General features: G+C 47.1%; 1 long non-coding RNA gene across 2 annotated transcripts in view; it reads left to right on the top strand.

The window, feature by feature from the left end:
* Positions 1 to 360: 360 nt before the first annotated feature.
* The window catches only part of LOC123568695 (uncharacterized), a 53,349-nt gene continuing 46,035 nt past the window's right edge, over positions 361 to 7,674 (top strand). For both annotated transcript variants that reach the window (XR_012423682.1, XR_010580992.1), the window contains exon 1: positions 361 to 493. This is a non-coding gene — a long non-coding RNA (uncharacterized lncRNA). The remainder of the gene's footprint in view (positions 494 to 7,674) is intronic.

Raw genomic sequence — 7,674 nt, 5'->3', positions numbered from 1 at the left:
GGGGAGGGAGACAGGTGGAGAGGAGGGAAGGGAGGTACTCCCTGTAGAGAAGAGGGTGATTCCAGGAGGAGGTGAAAGGAAGCACAGGGGCAGGGGGCAGGTGAGGACCTGGCATGGCCCCAGAGAAGGCCTAATTCCTTCTGCGCTTTCCCTGGGACCAAAGGAAGTCTAGGGTATAAAAGGGAGAAAAGTCTAGGGTATAAATGATGAGGGAAGGAATTGCGGACTCAGAGGGAGATACGACCCCTTGAGTAGCTCTGTAGCTTAGGCGAGGATGCCCTTGAGGGGATTCCATCCTGCTTAGCCCCGAAGCTTAGAGAAAATCTCTGAGCATAAGCTCAAGAGCATGAATTCTGAGGCAGGACTTGGGGCAAAGTGAGGTGACCGAGGCAGACAAGGCCAAGGCACAGAAGGGGATGTGTACCTGCAAGGAGCCGGGACCTTATTCTGCAGGACGATGCTCTTGATCTTGGCTGGTCTGCTGAATTGCAAGGTGAGGTCTTTTAAAATATGCCATCCAGCCCCTTTCCACACTTGCCAAATTAGAATCTACAGGTATTCAATGACCTGACGTATTTTATCTCTACGGTTAGGTCCTGGCTCACTGAGGGAAGATCAGTGTGTTATAAGAAATAGCTGGTTCACATAGAAAGGTGATTGGCCAGGCCCCATAGCACAAGATTGGCAGGGGAGCCCCAAGAGGACAGCGGTGCTTTCCTTTGCCTACTCCAGGCCACACGATCCTGCCTTCGCTTCTTTCTGTAGGTTTGCTCCCCTGTCCGTCTTCAGTGCAGATTTCCCTAAATCTTACTGCTTTTCTTCAGCTTGCGCACACCTATTGCTCTGTATAACATTTTAATTCAAGAGCTCAGTGCCATCCAGCCATGGTTCCTGAGTCTCTTGGTAGGAAGTGTTTAGAGAGAATCACTGGTTTCTGTCCAGCTGATGGACTAGCTCTCCTGGGTTAAATCAGGAATTGGAAGTGGAGTAAGAACCAGGTTCTTACAGAACGTAAGTGTCCACATAAGCCCACCCACTTCAGCGGTGGTAATCAGAGCTGAGAAGACAACACAGACCACTCTCATGACAGCCCCGCACAGATAGTATTCCATAAAAGCAGCAGAAAGCTGTGGCTTAGAAAACTTCGGCCTTCTTAGAAAAATATACTGTCTTCACAAATTACTGAAATCATGAAGAAGAATATAAGCTGTGTTCTGAAAGTGGTTAAAGTCAAACAGAAAGCTACTGAAAGCACAGAAAAAATGAGTTGGTTGCACAATGAAAGGTAAGCTGAGCTCCAGGTTCAATTGCTCACTAACTGGCTGGGTGACCTTGGGCAGGTCCTTCTCCCTCTCTGGGCCTTCCTTTCCCAGTCTGTAAAACAAGAAGCCTGAATGATAAGACCTCTTCTTGCTCCAAGATGTAATGTGTTTGTAAATGGCCTGTGCTCTTTGCTAACTGCAATTGATGGGCAATCTTGTATAAATAAATTTCACAATCCAAGGAGTAACTAGAAACAAGTTACCCATGAGATGAGAAGGCTGGCCCATGTAGGAGTTTGTTACATTTGTCCTCTGAGTCCACACAGACTTATTTGCATGGACTCTATTTGCTAAGGGCCAGTCTTCTTATGCTATCTGCCTTTGTCCTGTCCATTCTAGTGTCTTCTCACAATGCAACATGGGAAAACTCAGTGCCTAGTTGCTCCCAGGCAAGGATGAAACAAATGGGGCCCTCCAGACTGAGGTTCCCTGCAAGGAGAAAATACTTGGTATTTGTGGATCCAAAATAGCTATCAGTAGTTTTCTTGAGTGAATTCAAGTATACTCAAGTATACTTGAGTCTAAGTATACAGTACATGAGATGCCAATGTATTCCAGATCAATTAAGGTCCTTTGGCCTCTCCGTGAGAGCCTTCTTGCATTTAACGTTCACTTTTTGAAAACCTGCTGTAATTCTGAGCACCCCACTAATCCCTGTGCCTGCCATCTCTCTGCAAAGAAATCTCTGCCCTCCTTGCTAGTTCTTTTTTGTCCCATTGGTCGTTGACCACCTACCATTTATAATTTCTTTAAGTTGAAGTCTCAAGCTGGTGTCCTATGGGAACAAATTCAGCGGTCGTGTTTGGCCTGCACAGTATTGGCCAGCATTGTGATATTGCCATTGTTGTTGTAAAATCTTGAATTAGGCATGGCATTTAAAACTTAGGAGATGCCACGTGCTCTGGTTTTCTGTTGCTGCATAACAAACCACCCAAACTTAGTGGCATAAAACCCAGCTGTTTCTCATGCTCATGCAGGTCAGGAATTTGGACAGGGTACAGCATGAGTTGCTTGTCTCTGCCCCCTGACATCTGGGAGCTCAGCAGGGAGGACCCAAACAGCTGGAGTAGTTTAAAGAGCTGAAGGTGCTGCTCAGAGCAGTACTATCACTGGTGTTCCCAGGATTCGTCCAAATGAGCCCCAGTTTATTTAAAATGTAACTATTAAAACATGAACCAGATGGCATTTATTCACTTTAAGAAAAGAGCCAAAACTGTATTTCCTTTTCTGTTGCCGTTGTTTTGTTTACAGTCGGGGTCTCACTCTGTCACTCAGGCTGGAGTGCAGTGATATGATCCTGGCTCACTGCAACCTTGCCCACCAGGCTCAAGCAATCCTCCCACCTCAGTATCCCAAGTAACTGGGACTATAGACATGTGCCACCGTGCCTGGCTAATTTTTAAATTTTTTTTTTTTTTTTTAAGTAGCAACAGGGTCTTGCTATGTTGCAAGGCTGGTCTCAAACCCCTGAACTCAAGTCATCCTCCCACCACAGCCTCCCAAAATTTTGGGATTACAGGCATGAGTTACCACATCCATCCCAAAATTGTATTTCTTAAATGACGAGAGAGTATAATAACAGCAAACATAAAGACTTATAAATGATTCTCTTCACCATCCTCAAAAGGAGGCACTGCTGAAAACCCCTCGTTTCAGGGCCTCCTAATTGGCATATTGTGAGTTACATTTTTGCCTAGGAAGGATCCTCACAATGAATCTAAGCTCCTTGCCCACACACACTGAAGAGGAAGGCTTCCAGACACTGTAAAGTCTTTTCACACCTCTCCTGGGCCTGGTCCCCCTGCTCGCCTCCACCTGGTTGTTAATTATTTTTACACATATTTTCTGGGTCTCTTGACTTTTTGTGACAGATGTTAATGAATATTGCCAAAGAGCAATTTTGGAGCATACTCAAAATTTGTATTCTCGTCCTCAAGTATCAGGCCCCAAGCTGTCTATTTCATCATTGTCTGTTGCTTTAATAAATATTTCACATTCTTCTTTTAATGTGTCATAACCTAATGAGTTCGTTGTTATGCTTCACATTTTATCCAATGAGACCTAGGAACCATAAATTTGGGGTTGCATAATTATTAGTGGACTCCTGAGACTTTTATTTGCTTAAATGCAAAATATTTCTCATACTTTGTGAGTTGAAATGGCTCTCTTAATACAGTACCAGATTCAACAAATCCCTTCTAAATGTGATGCTTCCTCTTGATGTTAAATTTCTATTTTTAAATGGACAGAAGTAGTCAGTATTATGAAAATGATTAAAAGTCTTTGGTCCTGCGGGTATCACAAAATTCTACTCGTGCATGCCCTGTCCCGAGGGAAGTCCAACCAGCCCTTCCTGTGTCTGGTGGAGACAAGGAAGGTGCTGCTCTCACACAGGCTTTGGTGTGAGACAGATCCGGCTTCAAATCCCTGCTGGGAATCTTTGGGAAAGTCTGGGTCACTCTTCTCACAACAGGAAAATCAAGATAGTGATGCCTGCACCTCACAAGGCTGTGGGGAGAACTGAGTATCTCTTAGCTGTCTCATATGGTTTAGTGGTTTGGTGCTTAAGCTGTGACGTCAGAAAAACCTCGACTCAAATCCTGGCACCAGCACTTACTAGTTGGGTAACGTTGGGCAAGTCACTGAAGCTATCAGCCTTAACTTCTTCATCTCTAAAACGGGACGCCGTCTATTGTTGAAGAGTATAAATGAGATAAGAATACACGTAAAATGCTAAGTCCAACATCAGGCACACAGTAGGCCTTGCTATCTATACTAACTCCTTTCCCTTCCTCTTAGTCCATGTTCTTCTAGACCCCACTTGCCCCTGCACCTCAACTTTATCTTAATCCTGGTTTTCTAGGGCCTGGATTTTTCAAGTATTCTGTTTATGTGTCAGAATGATAGTCCAACATCCAACTTAAGAACCAGGATTATAAAGCCCCAAGGGTCTGGTCCCAGTGTTAAGAGCTCATTTCCAGCATATGGTGGGCCCCTGGGGTCACCGAGGACCCCGCTTTTATCTGGGAAGCTGCTACCACCAGGGTAGGAGCTCAAGAAACCACCAGCCTCAGTTTGGCAGCAGCCTTGCACTTAGCGAAGGAAAAGGCAGCCTGGAGAGGCCTCTCCCCTGCAGTCCACATGGCTGTGGTGGCCAAGGAAGCTGGAGGAGAAGCAGAGTCAGGAGGCAGCAGGCCCCTCCCCTTCTTTTCCTCAACTCCATCTTGACAAGCGTGAACCCCGTGAGGACCCCTGCTTCCCGAACCCTGCACCCCAGCATGGTGCTCCATGTCTCGGTTTATAACAAGTGACTGCTTTATGGCCAGACTTCATAGAAGCCTCTAGAGAACCATCTACATGAGGGGGCCTCTCCAGGGTAACTCAGCTGGTTAGAGGCAGTGCCTGCATCAGAAGCCAGGTCTCGGCCAGGCACGGAGGCTCACGCCTTGTAATCCCAGCACTTTGGGAGGCCGAGGAGGGTGGATCACGAGGTCAAGAGATCGAGACCACCCTGGTCAACATGGTGAAACCCTGTCTCTACTAAAAATACAAAAAAAAAAAAAATTAGCTGGGCATGGTGGTGCATGGCTGTATTCCCAGTTACTCAGGAGGCTGAGGCAGGAGAATCGCTTGAACCCAGGAGGAGAAAATTGCAGTGAACCAAGATGGTACCACTGCACTCTGGCCTGGCGACAGAGCAAGACTCCATCTCAGAGAAGCCAGGTCCCAACTGAGTCACCCGGCTCTTGAATGGTTACTTTATCTGTGACCCCAGATAAAGATGCAACATGTTGGAGGAGGGGTGGAGGTAATTCATATTTTTGTATACAGCATATGCACACACTGATATACACCCATTGACATATCCTATTTTTATAGCTACCATTTATTGAACATTTCCCAAGTGCTAGATCCTAATTAAATCTTCATAATATTACTATGAACTTGTTGTTGTTATTCTTACTTTATAGGATTTTTTTTGTTTCTTTTTTTTGTTTTGTTTTTTGAGACAGAGTCTCACTCTGTCCCAGGCTGGAGTGCAGTGGCGCAATCTCAGCTCACTGCAACGTCCACCTCCTCGGTTCAAGCAATTCTCTCACCTCAGCCTCCCAGGCAGCTGGGATTACAGGCACGCACCACTAAGCCCGGCTAATTTTTCCTTTTTTTTTTTTTTTTTTTTTTTTTAGTAGAGATGGGGTTTCACCATGTTGGCCAGGCTGGTCTTGAACTCCTGACATCAAATGATCCACCCACCCTCAGCCCCCGAAAGTGCTGGGATTACAGGCATGAGCCACTGTGCCCAGCCCTTATTTAAATAGTTTATTTAAATGAAGTTCAGAGAAGCAACTCACCCAAAGTCACACTGCTGGAAGTGAGTAACTGAGCCAGAGTTAGAATTCAGGCATGCACACTCCAAAGCCTGGCTCTTCACCACCAAGAAACTGTCTAAAATCCAGAAACGAAGTTGTGTTAAAAGGGCAGGCTGCTACTGGATAACTTTTTATTTCTATAGAAATTGAGTCATGGTAATCATTCCAGGAAGCTCCTTGCGAATCAGAGAAGGTGTTGAATAAAGACACCCAAGTCTTTGGAAGCTGAGAGCAGTCCGCTAAGGGTCAGGGGAGAGGCACAGAGTCCAGAGATCGGGATCTGGGGGAGGCCAAGCCAGAGTTTTGAGGGTGAGATCAGGAGCAGAGAAGAGCATGGCCAAGTTGGGTATCGCAGGTCCTCATGGGGAGCATCCTCAGCCACACAGGTGCCAAAACAAATGGCCCAGGGACCTAGATAGTTGGTGAGGTGGCACCTCCTCTCCCTTCCTGAGCTGGCTGGCAAGATCTTATAAATGGCAGGCGTCGGGGCATCCAAAGTTACTTGCAAGGTCATCCTTCATACAGAGCACCAGGTACTGCACCAGGCATGCTTTATAAGTAATTTTTAAATCCTAATGACAGCTCTGTGGGTGGCCATCCATGTCCCCAGTTTATCTATGAGGAATCAGGCTTTGAGAAGCTAAGAAATGTGTCAGTCAGTGGCAGAGAGAACTCACCTTCTGTACCCCTGTACACCACACAGTGTGGACAAAACATTGACCATCTATATACCTGAGCATCATATTAAGCCCGCTGTTGGTCACTGACATGTCACCGGTCTCACATTTCTCTTTTTTTCCTGTTTTTTTTTTTGGGGGGGGGGGTTTGAGATAGACTCTCACTGTGTCACCCAGGCTGGAGTGCAGTGGCACGATCTTGGCTCACTGCAACGTCTGCCTCACATGTTCAAGCAATTCTCCTGCCTCAGCCTCCCAAGTAGCTAGGACTACAGGCACCCGCCACCAAGCCCAGCTAAGTTTTTACATGTTTAGTAGAGACGGGGTTTCACTGTATTGGCCAGGCTGGTCTCAAACTCCTGACCTCAGGTGATCCACCCGTGTCAGCCTCCCAAAGTGCTGGGGTTACAGGTGTGAGCTACCATGCCCGGCCTCTCACTTTTTTCCTCACTGGAAAAAAAGTTTGCTATCGCTTTAGGGAAAATGATTCCATTTTCTCAGTACTGCCTGCTCCTTTTATTTATAAAGATCTCTCCATGTGCCTTTCTGTCCAGCTTGCCATCACCATTCAGGCAGCTACCTGCCTGCCTGCCTGCCTGCCTGCCTGCCTGCCTGCCTGCCTGCCTGCCCACCTACCCACCTACCTACCGTCAGCCCCGGGCTTCATCACCTGCCTCAATTCCCGGGCTGCAGCAGACCAGCCTGTCAGTCCCACTGCAGTTGATAAATTGGCCTTTTCGCTGGAGTTGTACCAAAAATTTCTCCATCTGTCTTTGCCAGAATGCATGTTTCCAATTATGTGAAACTCTTCAGGAGAAGTTAACTCCTTTTTGAATTGGTTAAATCAAAACCGCGGTGTTTGGGAAAGCACTGCCAGTGCTGTAGGGGCCTGTGCTGGGGCCCACCGAGCCAGCCACCGCAGGATTACATGCGGCACGCAGGGTTCCTTTCTTAGGCTCCATTTTCTCTCATTTGCAGACAAGACAGGGCTATCCATTGTGGGGAAATGGGTCTCTGTGGTCTCCGAGTCTTGGGTAAGTGGCTGGAGGCAGGAAGGGTGGGTGCGCCTCACCCCTCGCTCACTCCCACACCTTTGCTTTTCCAAGGCAATGTGGAAGCAGGATTCTGGATGGGTAGTGCAAGGAGGTGCAAACCTTAATGTCAGGCTGCCTGGTAAAGAGTTTTTAAACGAGGTGACCCACCCTTTCCCCTTCTCAGCTGAGAGCCTGGCCCTTCCTTCCCCTACTCTGAAGGCCTCGGCTTCCTCCCAGCCTCTGGCTGTCCACACTTAAGAATCTGTCTCTC

The sequence above is a fragment of the Macaca fascicularis genome, chromosome 14, assembly GCF_037993035.2.
Source record: "Macaca fascicularis isolate 582-1 chromosome 14, T2T-MFA8v1.1".
NCBI lineage: Eukaryota > Metazoa > Chordata > Mammalia > Primates > Cercopithecidae > Macaca > Macaca fascicularis.
The sequence above is the reverse complement of the archived record's forward strand: the minus strand, read 5'-3'. Positions and strand labels throughout refer to the sequence as shown.